At 32.2% G+C, this 15,827-nt stretch overlaps 1 protein-coding gene across 19 annotated transcripts in view; it reads left to right on the top strand.

Moving 5' to 3' along the window:
- The window catches only part of RIMS2 (regulating synaptic membrane exocytosis 2), a 753,630-nt gene that overhangs the window by 524,695 nt on the left and 213,108 nt on the right, over window positions 1–15,827 (top strand). The gene's annotated exons all lie outside the window — the stretch shown is intronic.

Raw genomic sequence — 15,827 nt, 5'->3', positions numbered from 1 at the left:
GCTAATGCACTCTTTGAGGTAGCAGGTAGAACTCAAGTAGTTGAGTACCTGCCATCCATGGGAGTCTGAATTGAGTTCCCAGTTCCTGGCTTCAGCTTGACATAGCACTTGCATTAGGGAGTGATCCAGGGGATGGGAGCACTCTGCCCCCCTCTCTCTTTCTCTCTGTCTCTTCCTCTCAAATAAATAAATAAATAAATAGATAAGTAAGCCACACATTTATTTGAGATGGAAAGAGAGGGAGGAAGAGCTCTTCCCACCCCCAGCCCCATCTGCTGATTCATTCTTCAAATGCCTACAACAGCTGAGGACTAAAATTGGAAGCCAGGAACTCAACTGATATCTCCCAAAGTTTCCATTAGCAGGAAGCTAGAGTCAGGAGCTGGAGCTAGGATTTGAACTCAGGTACTCTGATGTCCTAACTGGTGGTTTAAACACTAAACCAAATGCCTGCTCCTTAATCTGTGTGTGTATGTGTGTGTGTATGTGACTGCAGATTAACTATTTTTTAAAAAAGATATTTATTTAGTTGAAAGGCAGTTACAGAGAAACAGGGAGAGGTAGAGAGAAATATAGAGAGATCTTCCATGTGCTAGTTCACTCCCAAATGGCTGCAAAAGACAGGGCTGGGCCAGGCAGAAACCAGGAGCCAGGAACTCCAATTGGGACTCCCAAATGGGTTTCAGGGGCCCAAGTACTTGGTCCATCTTCCATTGCTTTCTCAGATGCATTAACAGGGAGCTGGATTGGAAGTGGAGCAACTGGGACTCAAACCTGAGTTCATATGGGATTCCAGAGTTGAAGGCAGTGGCTTAACTGCCTGCACCACAATGGCAGCCCCTACAGATTAATCAAGGAGCAGATTCCATCTTCTTTTAAGTAAAGATGACTTAACTGGAGTTCTGGGATATAAAAGAGTGTCAGTTTTTTTGGTCTAGGAATTAGAAAACCCCAGTCAATTCTAACATTCTAAGTATTCCAAAATGTATATCCCGATTTCCCTATTTAATATTGCAGTCTGGATAGTTTTCAATCTTTGGCAGTGGTTTCATCTTTCCAGTTACATTTTGCTTAGCTTAATATTATGAAATATGTTAGTTTTCCACCATTTATGGCCAAAGGTGGATGAAGTATGAGAGGATGATGGTGAAACCTTAATGGGGATTAAATGTATGTGGATAGTAATTGACTACTGAACTTACAGTTTAGCTTTAAAAGTATCTGAAGGAATAAGAGAGGCAAATAATAAAATGTATAATTGTTTATGAGTGTCACTATGAGGATCAAATTAAATGCTAGCCAGTGAATCTTTGATACATGACTTACTGCAAGGTCCTAAATGATATGTATTTCCCCCCATTTCCCGTCTCCGTACCATTTTAGCCACATCTTCTACTTCTTTCTCCTTTTTTTCTCTCTGCACCAGCCACAGTGACTTGCATGCTTTTCTGGTATACACAGGGCCTGCTTCCAATTCAGGACACCTGCACATGCTATTCCACTGCATGAAATGCCCTTTCCACAATAACTAGATGCTTAACTTCCTCTCTATTCAAAAGTTGCCATCTTAGAAAGGGCTTCTCTGACTGCCCTATCCAATGTCATTACCACCTGAAAATTGTATTTCCTTCTTTCGTGTTGTATGTACTTGAAATAATTCTAGATGATCTTAAATAAGCTAGGTGACATATTTGATGCTAGCAAGCTATTACCACTTAGTATTTTCTCTTAATTTACCAAGCATTTATTTTATTGAAATAACATTCCATGGTGTATAAATTTTTCTGTTATGAAGGTACTAATATTGTGGTAAAATAGTCATTTTATCATGTATTGATTTGTTTTTATGAAATATCTGTTTATATAAAATCTGTACATTGTAAATTCATATAAACATTTGTTTTCACCACAATAAAATAATAATACAATATTTATTTGTAAAATAAATTAGTATTGTTCAATGTCAGCTAGGAAAAGACCTTTATTTACCCAACCATTTTAATCCTCATTTTCTTCATACTTTGGCCCCATTAATTTATTTAAAATAAACGTTAAAATTTACTGGAAGTAAATTTTAGTGCTTTGAACAGTAAAATCTATAAAAAATTCAAATAATGTCACATTCCTATTTTTTAAATATAAACTACATATTACATAGTTTATGTGAGAAATTTAAGACTTTTTTAAAAAAAAAACTTAGATCTATGAAGTATTTTAGCTTGTTCTGCACATTATTCAATGGTTCTGACAGCTCTGATTTTTTTTTTGTTTATTTATACTAGAAGTTACATGGGAAGACCAGCAGAAAAAAGTGAATGGTACAATAAGTGATGACAAACTATTGCCGAAAAAGAAACACCAAACTGAGCCAGGTTTGTCAGGATTTTGGAAACCACATAAAAGCATGAGACGATAAGCATTGTATTTCATGCTTTTAAAATGCGTGTGTCCTTGTTATATCTCATTTTTCTCATTTTAGTGTGAAATTTATAGTGGGTAGTTTCCATTTAGAGTAGAATGGTGAATATTTATTTCAAGATTTGTTTAGAAAACTAATAACACATAGTATGAAAAAAACATTATTATTAAGATCAATTTTTAGGGAACAATGACTAGTGTTAGCACAAATGAATTTCTGCTTTATATATTTGCTTGTTTTGCCTCAAAATACTTTAATTAACTTATTTGCTTCCCTGAAATGTAATATAAGGTTTGCTTGCTAGGCCACTCCAAGTATTCTTATGATATTTATACCATATGGTGGTAATGATTTATTTATAACTTCTAGAACCAAAAACCTTGCCAAGAGCAATGACAAATGCTAGGAATAGTACAGTATATGAATTCAATAAGTAGTCTCTTCAAACTGATGAATCAAAATGAAGTATTTTTGCTTGATTATTGCCCACCCACCGGGATACAGTTAAGTCAATATGAAACAAAAACTGCTAGGTATTAGAAGAAGCCAAGAGGATGAAATGCAAAGTACATGAATAATTCATACTGAATAATTCATACTAAATTTAATTAGTAATTGGATGAGAGTACATTGAAATTTTCTTTGAAAAAATTGTAAATTTGAGTTTTACAAATGATAGCTGTTAAAATTGTCTGAAGTAACAGGGTTAGTGTATATTTTGTGGTGGTTCATTTTATGTTAGAGCTCTATACCTATATTTTAAAATGTATCAATATTTAAGTTACACTAATGTATTAGCAAGTATTCATTATAACCCTGTGGTATACCAGGCATTGTGCTTAGCACTCAGTTATTGAAGTAGACAAGACAGACATATTATTTTCCTCACAGCAGTTTACATATGACAAAATTACATCAATTTAAAGGGCAATAATATTAATGATTAAGATATTACAATGGTTGCGGGTGGGAGGGAAATTATGGGAAGGGGAAGCCATTGTAATCCATAAGCTGTATACTGGAAATTTATATTCATTAAATAAAAGTTAAAAAAAAAAGATATTACAATGGTGCTAGGTACTGCTAAGAAGGATAGGGTGCCACAAGAGAACTTACCACATTACACCATAAGCCTGGAGAGTAAGGAAAAGTGTCAGAGTGCAAAGCACAGTCTGTTACTTCTCTGTTAATAAAGTAGTGCTACTGAAAAAGTAGTAATATGAACTGAAATTCACATTAGGATTTAAATATCTTCATAAAATTGTAAGAAAAATAAATGATTTTCAAAATTTTACTTAAGAAACAGTTTATTTGGAAAATAGTGACTAAATTTTAGTGAGATTTTGAAATAAATAAAACTAAATTTTATATTATAATTTATATAACAAAAATATTACTGTAAAAATTTATTCTTCCTTTTTGTGTGATATTTATTATCCTTGGCCATACACTCTTATTTATTTTGGTTGGCTTATTTGCCAACATAGCTAATACATGAATCTTTTTGTGGCTATAGTTGTAAATAAATTACTGTATATTAAAATCATGAATTGATGAACTGAACAGTCCTTGACTTGGCTGTCAAGGAACACTTTATTATTTTATTTTATATTTTTCATTATTTTTTCTACTAAATACCATTGGTTGAACTCTTTACTTAATATAGAATTAATCATAGATGTTTAAAGCCAATTGAAAATACATTCCAGTAAAAAATTAGAGTGGGAATAAGAGAGGGAGGAGCTGTATAGTTCAACACACATTCTCACAGACTTACCCTTAAGGGTAAAGCTAAATCTTGCCATGGGACTCCAAATCCCATTAAGCTGGATAGTACTAATGCTATCTTACATGTTAAAGTGATCATATTAAGTGTGGAATTGATCATATATATATATATATATATATGTAGCATTAACTGTCAAAGGGATCACATAAATAAGATCAAGTGTCTGCTAATAACAATAGATAGAATTAAAAAGGAGTAAATGTTCCAACATGGGAAACAGTCCACACAGTAAAAGCATCGATTGACAAATACCCTAAACAGCACTCTGACCACAGAATCAGCCCTTAAAGCAGTCAGATCTGGCTGAAAAGCCCATGGAGAGCATTTCAGGCATGGAAAGCCAAGATACTGTGGTAAAAAATGTTCTATATGAAGGATCTCTGTGAGTGAGACCCTAGTGGAAGGAAGGGACCATCAAAGAAGGATGTACTTTTCTCTGAAGGGAGGAGAGAACTTCCACTTTGCTTATGGCCCTGTGTAAATACTGACAAGAGTTTGTGGACTTGTAGCCTTGGCAGTTCATGCCAAGAGCCTCTGGTGATCACTGACATCATAAATAAGAGTGTTAGTTGTTAAATCAACAACAGGAGACACTGTACACTTACACCCTATGTGGAACCTCTGTACTTAATGAGTGGTACTATGAGAATTAACTTGTTTTCAAACAGTAAATAAAAAGATGAAGAAGAAATTCATTTATCTTAAAAATTGTTTCTCATGACACATTTTAAAGATCTATTTTAAATATTTAATTTAATGTCATATATATTTTGCATATTTTTTTATCATTTAAAACCCTCTGAGTATAACCTATGTGTGCAGTAGAGGAAAATTAATTTAAATTGGAGTGTTGCTATATCATAGTTTAAAATGTTTATATATTTTTATACTTTTGCAATTGTGCATTTCCCTATATACCGGGAAAATTGGTCATGGAAATTCAAACCCTAAATGTTATGAGTAAGTATGCATTATTCTAGGGTAATAAAAACAATATTAAATTTTAGTTCATAATTTTTTGTTGTTTCAAAAAGAAAAGTAGGATATGTTGAGAATGTTTTTAATTATTAAAACTTGGAATGATAAAGTGGGAGGAAAGTAGTGGCATTCTATTTCAACAACATGTTTGTGAGTCTGAGCTTTATGGAAGATATGAAGTTACTTCAATAAGTTCATGGAAAATGGAATTAAAAGATAAATTTGGTACAAAAACTTTAGAAATCCATGCATGGGTGGGGGATATAAAAAATTCATGGAAAATGCATACTGTTTAAAATGTACACATAGATTTCAAAAAAATTTTGCACCAAAACAAGCATCTTTTCATTTCATTTTAACACAAACTATTTGAAGTATATTTATATGTTTGGAGTAACTTATTTTATATTCAATTACATCTGTAATATTAATAGCCTAGTAATTATAATCAGTGCTTAATTCTTAATGTTTATGCACTAAAAGCTAGTAATCAGTTTCTGTAAATGGTCAGAGAGTCTTGTTAAATGATTATTGTGATAAACTTTTTGCATTAGAAAAAGTTTGTGAGTTCTTAAACATAACCTGATATGGAAAGTGGACTGCATTCAATAGTCTTATATATATTGTTTCCTTTTCAGTTGCAGTTTAGTAAAGTCTGTAGAAGATCAATTTATAGAACCTGGGAATTTTGACATTTTAAGAGTGTATACTAATGATAAAGACACCTAAAATTTTTATTTTAAACATAAATCTATACAACGAAAGTCTCAGCAACATATCATAATCTATGAAATGAGTTAAATATCTGGGTGAATTTTAAGCATTATGGACTAGTAAAGAAAATTTTGGCATTTCTGAACTAGGATGTCTTGAGAAGATTATCAACAACAGGAATGATTTACTTTCTGTATCTGTAACCTAACTGACAGCAGAATAGAAGAATGTGCCTAGGATGTGTCATTATATTTATCATAGTAATATCTTTGATGTAAACATAAAATACAAGAATCCTACCTATAATTTTAGACTCCAAATATCATGAGTAATGTTTAGAGTTAATCACTTTAATGTCTTCCTCACGTGGACTGTGGATTTTTTTGTTTAGATCTTTAAATTAATGAAACATCTTAAGTATGAATCAAGGATATATGTCCATGGATAATCTGGATAATCTGTTGTTTATTTTTCAATGAGTAGTCTGATTCTGGAAAATATAATAATGCTCATTAATAATTCAGGATAATAAACACTGAAAAAAAAACTTTGAACCATTGAATTTGATATTTTGCTTTGTAAATTTATCCTTACAGTGATTAGAAATATATAGGAAAAGAGTATATTTCTACATAAAATTTATTAGTCTCATATTTTATTTACCACATGAAAAAGTACAGCAGAAAATATCACTTCAAGTAGAAGTACCTCAGGTTTAATGAATATTTCTGAACTAATAAATTTCACAGATTCACCAAAGTGAGAACTTTTGAAAAGACTAGTCTTGGATTTAAATAGCTCAAAATCTACTGGAAATATAATTTTATATGAAATATTTGATAATTGAGACTACTCATGAAAGGAATATAAGTCCAACTTTGTTATTTTCTAAGTGTAAAGGATCCAGTATCTAGGAAGATCCTGACTTGACTTAGCTACACTTATTGTAACTGCTTAGAACCCATAACAAATGCTGTTAGCTTGCTAAATCTTATCGGGAAAATTCTGAAGTCTATGTTTTTTTTTAATTTTTTTTATTTTATAAAAGTGAGAGCAATGAAGCGCTTTGGTGGAGAACTGTATGATTATGTAATATTTTGGAAATTGGAAAGATTCAAAGTAACAAGTTATGTTTCACTAACACCTTAATGTGCATAAGTGCCTATTTTATCATTATTTGATATTATGTATTAACCCTTAATTTTTTCAATGTGGATTTTTCTATATTCTGCATGAAATTTGTAACTATGGTGAAAATAGGAATTATATTTTACTTAGTTTTACCTTTAGTATTATGTCTTACAAAATTCATCTTAAGCAGAGATACATGTTCAAAAGATATTTTGTTAGTGAATTTTAAACTCTAAAGTTTTTTCATGAATATTTTTGTATTTTGTTCCTTAATTTCCTTTGATTCTTGAATATTTTGAGAGTTCTTAAAAGAAGAGTCAACTTATCTCATTCTAAAGCAGTATTTTAAATTGACTAATCCATCTGATCTGGAAAAGGGAATCAAAGTTGTGTCTGTGATTATTATTATATAATTTCAGATTATATCTGGGTTGTTGTGGAATCAATATTTTTATTTTTGATGGGAAAAGTGATATAAGACAGATCAATGCTTTATAAATCACAAATCAACCAATAGGATTTTGTAATTAAATGTTACTGACAGCCTTAAAATAAATACGATTGCTCTTAGGTATCTACAGGGCATTCCCGGGAACTCTTCCCATACTGATATTGTTGATATTCAAGTCCCTCCAGTTAAAATGTGATAGTATTTGTCATAACCTATGTGCATCCTCCCTGTACTTTAGATTACCAATAATGCCTAATACGGTATAATTACTATTAAACAGTTCTTGTATATTGTTTAGTGAATAATGATAAAAGAGGGTGAAGTAGTCTGTGCATGCTCGATGCATATTTTTAATAGTTTCAGTTCCTATTTGGTTGAACCCATTGATAGGGATGGCAGATCCCATGGATATGCATGGCAAACTGTATCATATCAAATGATACCAATAATATTTTTCTGTAAATAAGCTGAATTTTCATCATTTATGGTCTTAGTTGCTTATTAAAGTTAGTTCAGTGACCCTGACTTAGTTAAGTTTATATGGCCAAACCTGTACTTTGGCAACTATTATTTTTATGTTAAATAGCATGTTACAGTTTGGAAATGAGATATTTTAAATTCCTTCTGCATATAAACATGCATTTTGTGTCAGAATTCAAATATAGAATCTGATAAAAAAAAAAAAAACCAGCAAGGAATAAGAAGACATTTAAAAGAATCATATTGTTAAATTAAATGAGCTTCTAAAATTAATAACTTTCAAATAACTAGAAAATAATTAGAATATTGTACCTTGCTTATCTTAATTAGTAGAACTTAACTAATGTCAGTAATGTTATGAATGTTGACAAGTTGTGAGAAATAATCTTGTTAGAAATAATTAATTCAAAGCATTTGAATTGAAGAATTTTTCAGAGGTTATTTTGCCAATGTAGAAGTTTTAGTTTGTCATCTGTATACTTGGTTAACAATTTTAAAAATATATCCATTTAAGGCCGGTGCCGTGGCTCAATAGGCTAATCCTCCGCCTGCGGTGCCGGCGCACCGGGTTCTAGTCCCGGTTGGGGCGCCGGATTCTGTCCCGGTTGCCCCTCTTCCAGACCAGCTCTCTGCTGTGGCCCTGGAGTGCAATGGAGGATGGCCCAAGTGCTTGGGCTCTGCACCCCCTGGGAGACCAAGATAATCACCTGGCTCCTGGCTTCTGATCAGCGCGGTGCGCTGGCCTCAGTGCGCTGGCCGCAGCAGCCGTTGGAGGGTGAACCAATGGCAAAAGGAAAACCTTTCTCTCTGTCTCTCTCTCTCTCACTGTCCACTCTGCCTGTCAAAAAAAATATATATATCCATTTATTTATTTGGGAAGGATGGGGGTTGCCTTCTACTGGCACACTGCCGAAATGCCTCAGTGTGGTAGGCAAGACAGTGGCCTTGGGAGGAGAGGGCAGGCTGGGATTCAAGCCAGAGCAAAGAGCTGGCATGTCAATTGAGGTCTCCCACATGGGTGGCAAGAACCCAAGTACTTGAGTCATCAATCACCTGCTGCCTTATTGAATCAGCACTGAGAGAAAGCTGGAATCAGCAGCCAGAGCCAGGAATCCAGCCCAGGTACACTGATACAGCATGTGAGCATCTTACTCACTAGGCCAAACATGTGATCCAACTCTGTTTTTATAGTCCACCTCTAACCTGACCCTTTTATAACTGGGGCCCTTTTACAGACTAAATGTGTATCTAGTCTTTTTTTGAAATATCTCTCCTCTTACTCAAACATTCTGACTATGACCTTTAATATATCTTCCTACTAATGTTAACTTTTAATTATTTAAATGTTCTATTATACAGTTCATCAATCTTGTATTACATTGGGTCAGGAAGCTTTTTAACAATGCTTGATGCTATAGGACATGTTAAGTTAAATCCAGTAACAGGACTAAGTGCACGCCTGTTGTAAATGGTGGTGAGAACATTCGCCAAAGTTTCAAACACATATCACACACCTTTAATGAACACTATATTTATGGATAAACAGGTCCATATATTTTACATTTTTAATAAAGTTGATTACAGATGATTGTTTTGATTTGAATTTGGGATACATATTCATTTGAAATACAATGCAAGTTAAAACACCCTTCAATGCAGACAGCTTTAGTGTGTGTGTATATGTGTGTGTGGTAATACTTTCCTTCATTAAACCATACTTTACATAGTTTATAACTTCATGGTACCCTAATTTTTAAATATTTGCTGAAAAATAATTAAGTGATGAAACAGTAGATATGATTTAATTCATTATATTTTATACATGTCTTATGTTAGTGCAATTTATGAAAATATTTTGTATGATGGGATGGAAAAGAAAAATACTGAACATTCTGTTTACAAATCTTTATATTTTCCAACTTTAAAACATAACTGTCAGTAGTAGACATCTAAGAAAAGAGATACTTTTACTCTCCTTTATCATTCCTCATTAGTTATTGGCTACCTGAAAGAGAAAGTATTTGTGTTCAAGTTGCCATTAGCAGCACTAAAAAGCAGAATGTTTTACTATGGCATGGTATAACCAAGGGAAATGTGGGGAGATGGAAAGAAAAAAGGGGTATTCTTACCCCCTTTCCAGATTCACTGCAATCTGTTACTTATTACAAACTATGTGCAAAATAAATATTTATAGCTTATTACCATTTATATGACAAGGCTGCTTAAATGAGAAGTTTCTCTTTTAAAATGAGGCTGTTTTATTGCAAATAGCACAAAGTAAAACTGAAAACACAAGGAATGCAAGAACGCAAAAGTTTTAAATGTATTTGATATACTATGGCTATAAAATGAGTATGATTTGCATGAATATTCAATCTGCTAGTTATATGTTTTTTCTATAAGATTAGTTTTGACTAGTTTTTATTGCATTAGAGTCACACCAATAATGGAAATGATTTAACACTTTTAATAGTGAGATCATTGTTAAAATATTTCATTTTTATTCCCTCTGGAGTATTATAAATTTTATATTATTATCTAAAAGTTTATTAAATGTTAGTTTTAAAAGTATTACCACTAGAACTCTAAGAATGAAAATGTTGATAAATTAATTTATCAGTTATACCGTATACCTTTTTTTAAAAATGTTTTTAATTAAATACTAAATAAAAGTGTCCATTTCAGATGTGACCATAAAAGTTTTTGTTTTTTTTGTTTGACTTTTTATTTCACATTTTTATTGGATCATACAGCATCTAGTAGAATGATAATTGACCCGGTAATCAGATCTCATATTTCTGGCTCTGCCACTAAACATGTCTTGTGATATTGGGTAAGTTACTTGAACTCTATGTATCTGAAAATTCTTTTATCAATGCTATTTCAGAGTAATCCAAGATACAGAAAAATGCTAAGTGGAAAAGCAAGCTTAATTGATGTATGCAGCATTTGTGTTTTCTGCCAATGAAAAAAAAAGGTCTTCTTAGAAATGAGATACATAAACAAGTGTTTTGTCAGTTCATCCCAGTTTCTTCTTGACGTGTGAGGAAACTATTTTAGTTGTATAGTAAATGTGTAGAAATCAGGAAAATTTTGTATGTAACAGGTATTGATCTATATTTTTATATATCTGATTTTTTTATCTTCTTTTAGAAATGGGTGTACTGGAAATGGGAAAGAAAATATGATATATATCATTTTCATGTATGAGTACTTTCAGGAAGATACAAAGATATTTTCCTAGTGGTCCATTCTATTAACAGCCTCAGATTTGTAATATAATTCTGATAAAATTTGGTATTGATTTTCAATAGGTGAAAAATGTGCCATATTTTAATAAAAAGGACATTATTAAGTTTCCAAATGAGTAATTTTTCTGCAATCCTCTATAATTTATATTAGGACTTACCTCTTTTCCCAAGCAGATATTTCAATAATCGTAGCATTTTTAATGGAAAATTTTCATTTTCTCACTATTTTCCAAAGATAAATTTACTATGGAAATTCATTCCCTGAAGGACTGTAATTTCAATATATTGATAGTGAATTTGTAAAATATATTTTTCCATAAATCACTCACAATCATGATACAACTATTGTGAAACTAAATATGGTGTTTGATTTTAGAATTGTGGCATCTAATTCAATGCTAAGTAGAAAATTGAAATATGAAATTTTGGTTATTGCATTTTTGTTCATCTGTGTCCATTTTACTGATACTAACCTACTAATATTGTGGGGAGAATTTTTGTCTTTGCTGAGTTTAGAGACATTCTTTTTTCACATTCTTGTATAAAATGTCTTATGAACTTCTTGTGAGCTCATACTTGGAAAAGAAGTGTTTCTGAAATATGTGCCATATCTATAGAGTATATATTAGATTTGGATGGATAAATTTTAATAGAAATTTTTATGGCCTATAACATGCTATTTGTGAGTATTTTCTGAATAAATAGACATTAAGTTGAAATTAAATTGAAGTTTCGTATTGAAATAAGATCATGTATTTCAGCCAATTTTCTTATAAGTTATATTAAAAATATTACTCCCTATTATTTTTATGGTAATATTTTGCTGCTTTGAAGTAATTCAATGAAATATTGACCTGATGGACATATTTTATTTTCATGTGAGCACTGGTTAATTGGGAAAACTTCAAAAACAGAAATATGTTGGAATGCTTTTTATTGCTCTTTTTGATGACTAAATGAATTTCTTTTCTTCAGATAATTATTTTAAATGCATAAATTAACCCAATAACATCTTGCACAGTATGATCATACAAGTAACATTCATTTTACTAATGGCATCTTTCTTCAGCATCAAGGTTCAGGACTGGCTGGACATAAATAATTGTAAACTTTTGAATCCTCTTTACTTCTATACTAACTTTATATTTCTATTTCTGCTAACCTATAGTAGCTTAACCAATTTTCCATCAGTTCTTACCTATTTTTGTTATGGTATGTATTTGATTCTATCTTCCCTACAACTGAATACAGGATTCTTTCTCAAATGCTTTGGGGCCCTTTCCTTCAGTGTCACATTTTTCCTTTCGAGTACATCCACTCACACCCATCTCCTTTGTCTATGTCTGTCCATTACACGGTGTGGTCACAGAAGAAGTGGACTCTACAAGGAGAAGATATGCAGGTGTGTCTCTTCTACTGCTTTTCTTTGTTTTCATTTATTTATCTCGTCCTAGAATTTTTTTACCTTTTAGTTTAACTCTTTTCACAGATTTTTATTCTCTAACATAACAAAATGTTAAATCTTATAGGTATAATTAGAAATTTGTATAGTAAACTTTTACCAGCTACTGTTCCAATTAGTTGGATAAATAAAATTATTGATTTTATGTGATATTTCTATTTTCCACAACTAACTGCAGATGCAATATACATGTATGGAGTTAGCTACATTATGTTAACAAATTTATCATAATTTATCTTCAAAATTTAGACCAAAATATTGTTTCCAACTTTGAAGGTAATTAAAAAATATTTTACTGCTATTCTGAGTTTAGTAATTTTGGGGAAATCCCAAAGACTTAACACATGCTCTAAAGAAGATATTGAGGTCACTGAGGAGTTAGGAGATGTTTATATGCCAATATGGATGATTCTAACAATATGTTCTACAAAGTCATAAAGTCAAAATCTTTTACAACTGTAAGATCAAGAATAGCTTCATAGAAGAGTGGACACTTGAGTTGAAACCTATTCTAGGTGTTGGAAATAGCAAACACAAATAGCTCCCTATGTGTTTGGACTTTTTCTAGTATAAATTTAATGTGATCTACATAAGTGCAATAATTAATTACAGGTGCTTTGAGATAATTCTCTGTATATAACATGTGTTATATATTATATGTAAATATATATAAATAATTATACAATGAAGTCACAGATGATGGTATAATTATTTCTAACTGGGAAGCATGCATATTAATTCAAGAAAGACTTCATGGCATTGAATTGATACTAAATGCCAGAAAAACGTGACCTTTTGTATAGAGAATATTTCAGGCAGAGGAAAGAATATGACCAATAATTTCAAAGAAGTTTAGGCGAAACCAAGCAGGGACAGATTTCATCGGAATTGTGTTGGTTATTGAAGCATGTAAGGCAATAGAATAACAAGGTCAGACATTTGATTTTAGACAGATTACAAGAGTGAAATAAGCATAAATATAATTTGTGAGATGATAATTTGCTGAATTAAGATTCCTAAAGTTTATCAGAACCTCAGAACTTATTGAAAGATATAGAATCTACAGGTCTTAATCACTGATTTTATATTGATTCAGGAGGATGAAAAATGAGATAATCTCAGGTGATTCACATGTTTGGATAGGTGATGTTATGTTTTACCGGAATAGGAAATATAGATTGTACCTGGTTTAGTGGAATGACAGAATTCATCTTGCAGATGGGTTGGATTTAAAGTTCATTTTGGCTGTTCAGGAATAAATATCTTGTGTTGACTGGATATACAAGTCTGGAACTCAGGAGAGAAGTCTGGGCTGGGGACAATATAGCATAGAGTCTGACATTGGAGTGATGCAGTCATAATGAATGGAATTATCAGTTGAATACAATGAATCAGAAGAGAGCCAAAAATCAAAATTTTGGTATCTCTGTATTTAAGGAGTAACTGAGAGAGAAAAAGCCGGAAAGCAAAGTTGAAAAGAACCTGTTAAAAATTGGATTTCCATGAATCCAAGAAAGGAGAGCACTGGCAGAAAAGAATGGTCAACAAAGTCAGATTCCAGAAAAAGCAGATTAGGGGTCTTCAAAAAGTTCATGAAATATGTATTTTGAAAAAATTTGCATTGATTTCCATTTTTTGCACTGAAGTAAATTTTTACAGCTTATTAAAACTTGCCTTCTAAAATCTAGTTTGAATCACTAAGAAGGATAAGTAATTAGTTTGAAAGGAGCCTCTATCAGAGCAACATCAATTCTGCTCATATCAATGCAAGATTAAACATCAAACTTATGGTGAATGACGAATCACTGGTGCAGTCATTGATTCTTTATGAAACATTTTTGGGGACAGTACCACAACGAAATTAGCAGCCTACAGCTGGACAACTCATATTAAGAAAGGATGAGAAAATGTAGAAGATGTAGCTTGCAGTAACATACCACCTGCATACGTTTTGGAGAAAAAAATAATTATTCTTGTCCATGTGCTAGTTGAAAAAACCTAAATTAACAGCAGAAACAGTAGTCAAAACCATAGACACCTCAAGGAGTTCGGCTTACACAATTCTGAATGAAAAATTAAAGTGAAGTGAACTTTCTGCTCAATGGATACCAAAACTGTTGAACTCAGATCAGCTGCAGAAAGTAGCAGAGGTTTTAATGAAAATTTTCAGCAGTGAGATCAAGATCCTGAAGCATATCTTCAAAGAATTGGGATAGGACATGAAACTCTGCTTTTCAAGTATGATCCTTAAGACAGAGCACAACCAAAGTGATGGATTCCAAGAGGAGGATGTGGTATAATCAATGCAGAAATGAACTAGTCAAGAGCAAAGGTTACGTAACAGGTTTTAGGATGTTCTGAGCATTTTATTTGTTGACTTCCTAAAGGGCCAAGAATAATATCTGCTTATTATGAGAATATTCTGAAAAACTTAGCCAGGGTTTTAGCAGAAAAACACCCAGGAAAGCTTCACTAGGATCCTATTTGTCCTTGACAATGCTCCTGCTCTTTCCTCTCATCAAACACGATCAATTTTGTGAGAATTTCAATGAGAAACCCTAGAGTCCTGCATTAGCACCTTCTCACTTTCTGTTTGCTAATCTAAAAAATCTTTACAGAGTGCCCATTTTTCTTCAGTTGATATTGTAAAAAGAACTGCACTGACATGGTTGAATTCCCTGAGCATTCAGTTTAAAATGGCTGGTATTACCACTTAAAAAAGTGACTTGAACTTGATGAAGTAAGAAGTTTATATTTCTTATTTTGAGAAGTTAACATTTATATTTTATACATATGTTGAGAAATTACATTTGTATTTTTTTTTGACAGACAGGGTGGATAGTGAGAGAGAGAGACAGGGAAAAAGGTCTTCCTTTTGCCGTTGGTTCACCCTCCAATGGCTGCTGCAGCCGGCGCATCTCGCTGATCCGAAGCCAGGAACCAGGTGCTTCTCCTGGTCTCCCATACATTTGTATTTTTATTTGTATCTTTTAGTTCCAATTTCCACAAATGTTTTGAAATCCCCTCATACAGTATATGTTGTAGGTTTCTGAGCAGTTTCTCCTCAAAATATTTTTGAGGGGTGAAGTATTCTTTTTTTTTCCCTAAGATTTATTTATTTATTTGTTTGAAAGTTAGAGTTACAGAGAGAA

Source organism: Lepus europaeus, chromosome 4, assembly GCF_033115175.1.
Source record: "Lepus europaeus isolate LE1 chromosome 4, mLepTim1.pri, whole genome shotgun sequence".
Classification (NCBI taxonomy): Eukaryota; Metazoa; Chordata; class Mammalia; order Lagomorpha; family Leporidae; genus Lepus; species Lepus europaeus.
Note: the sequence above shows the minus strand (reverse complement) of the source record. Positions and strands in the feature narration are given on the sequence as shown.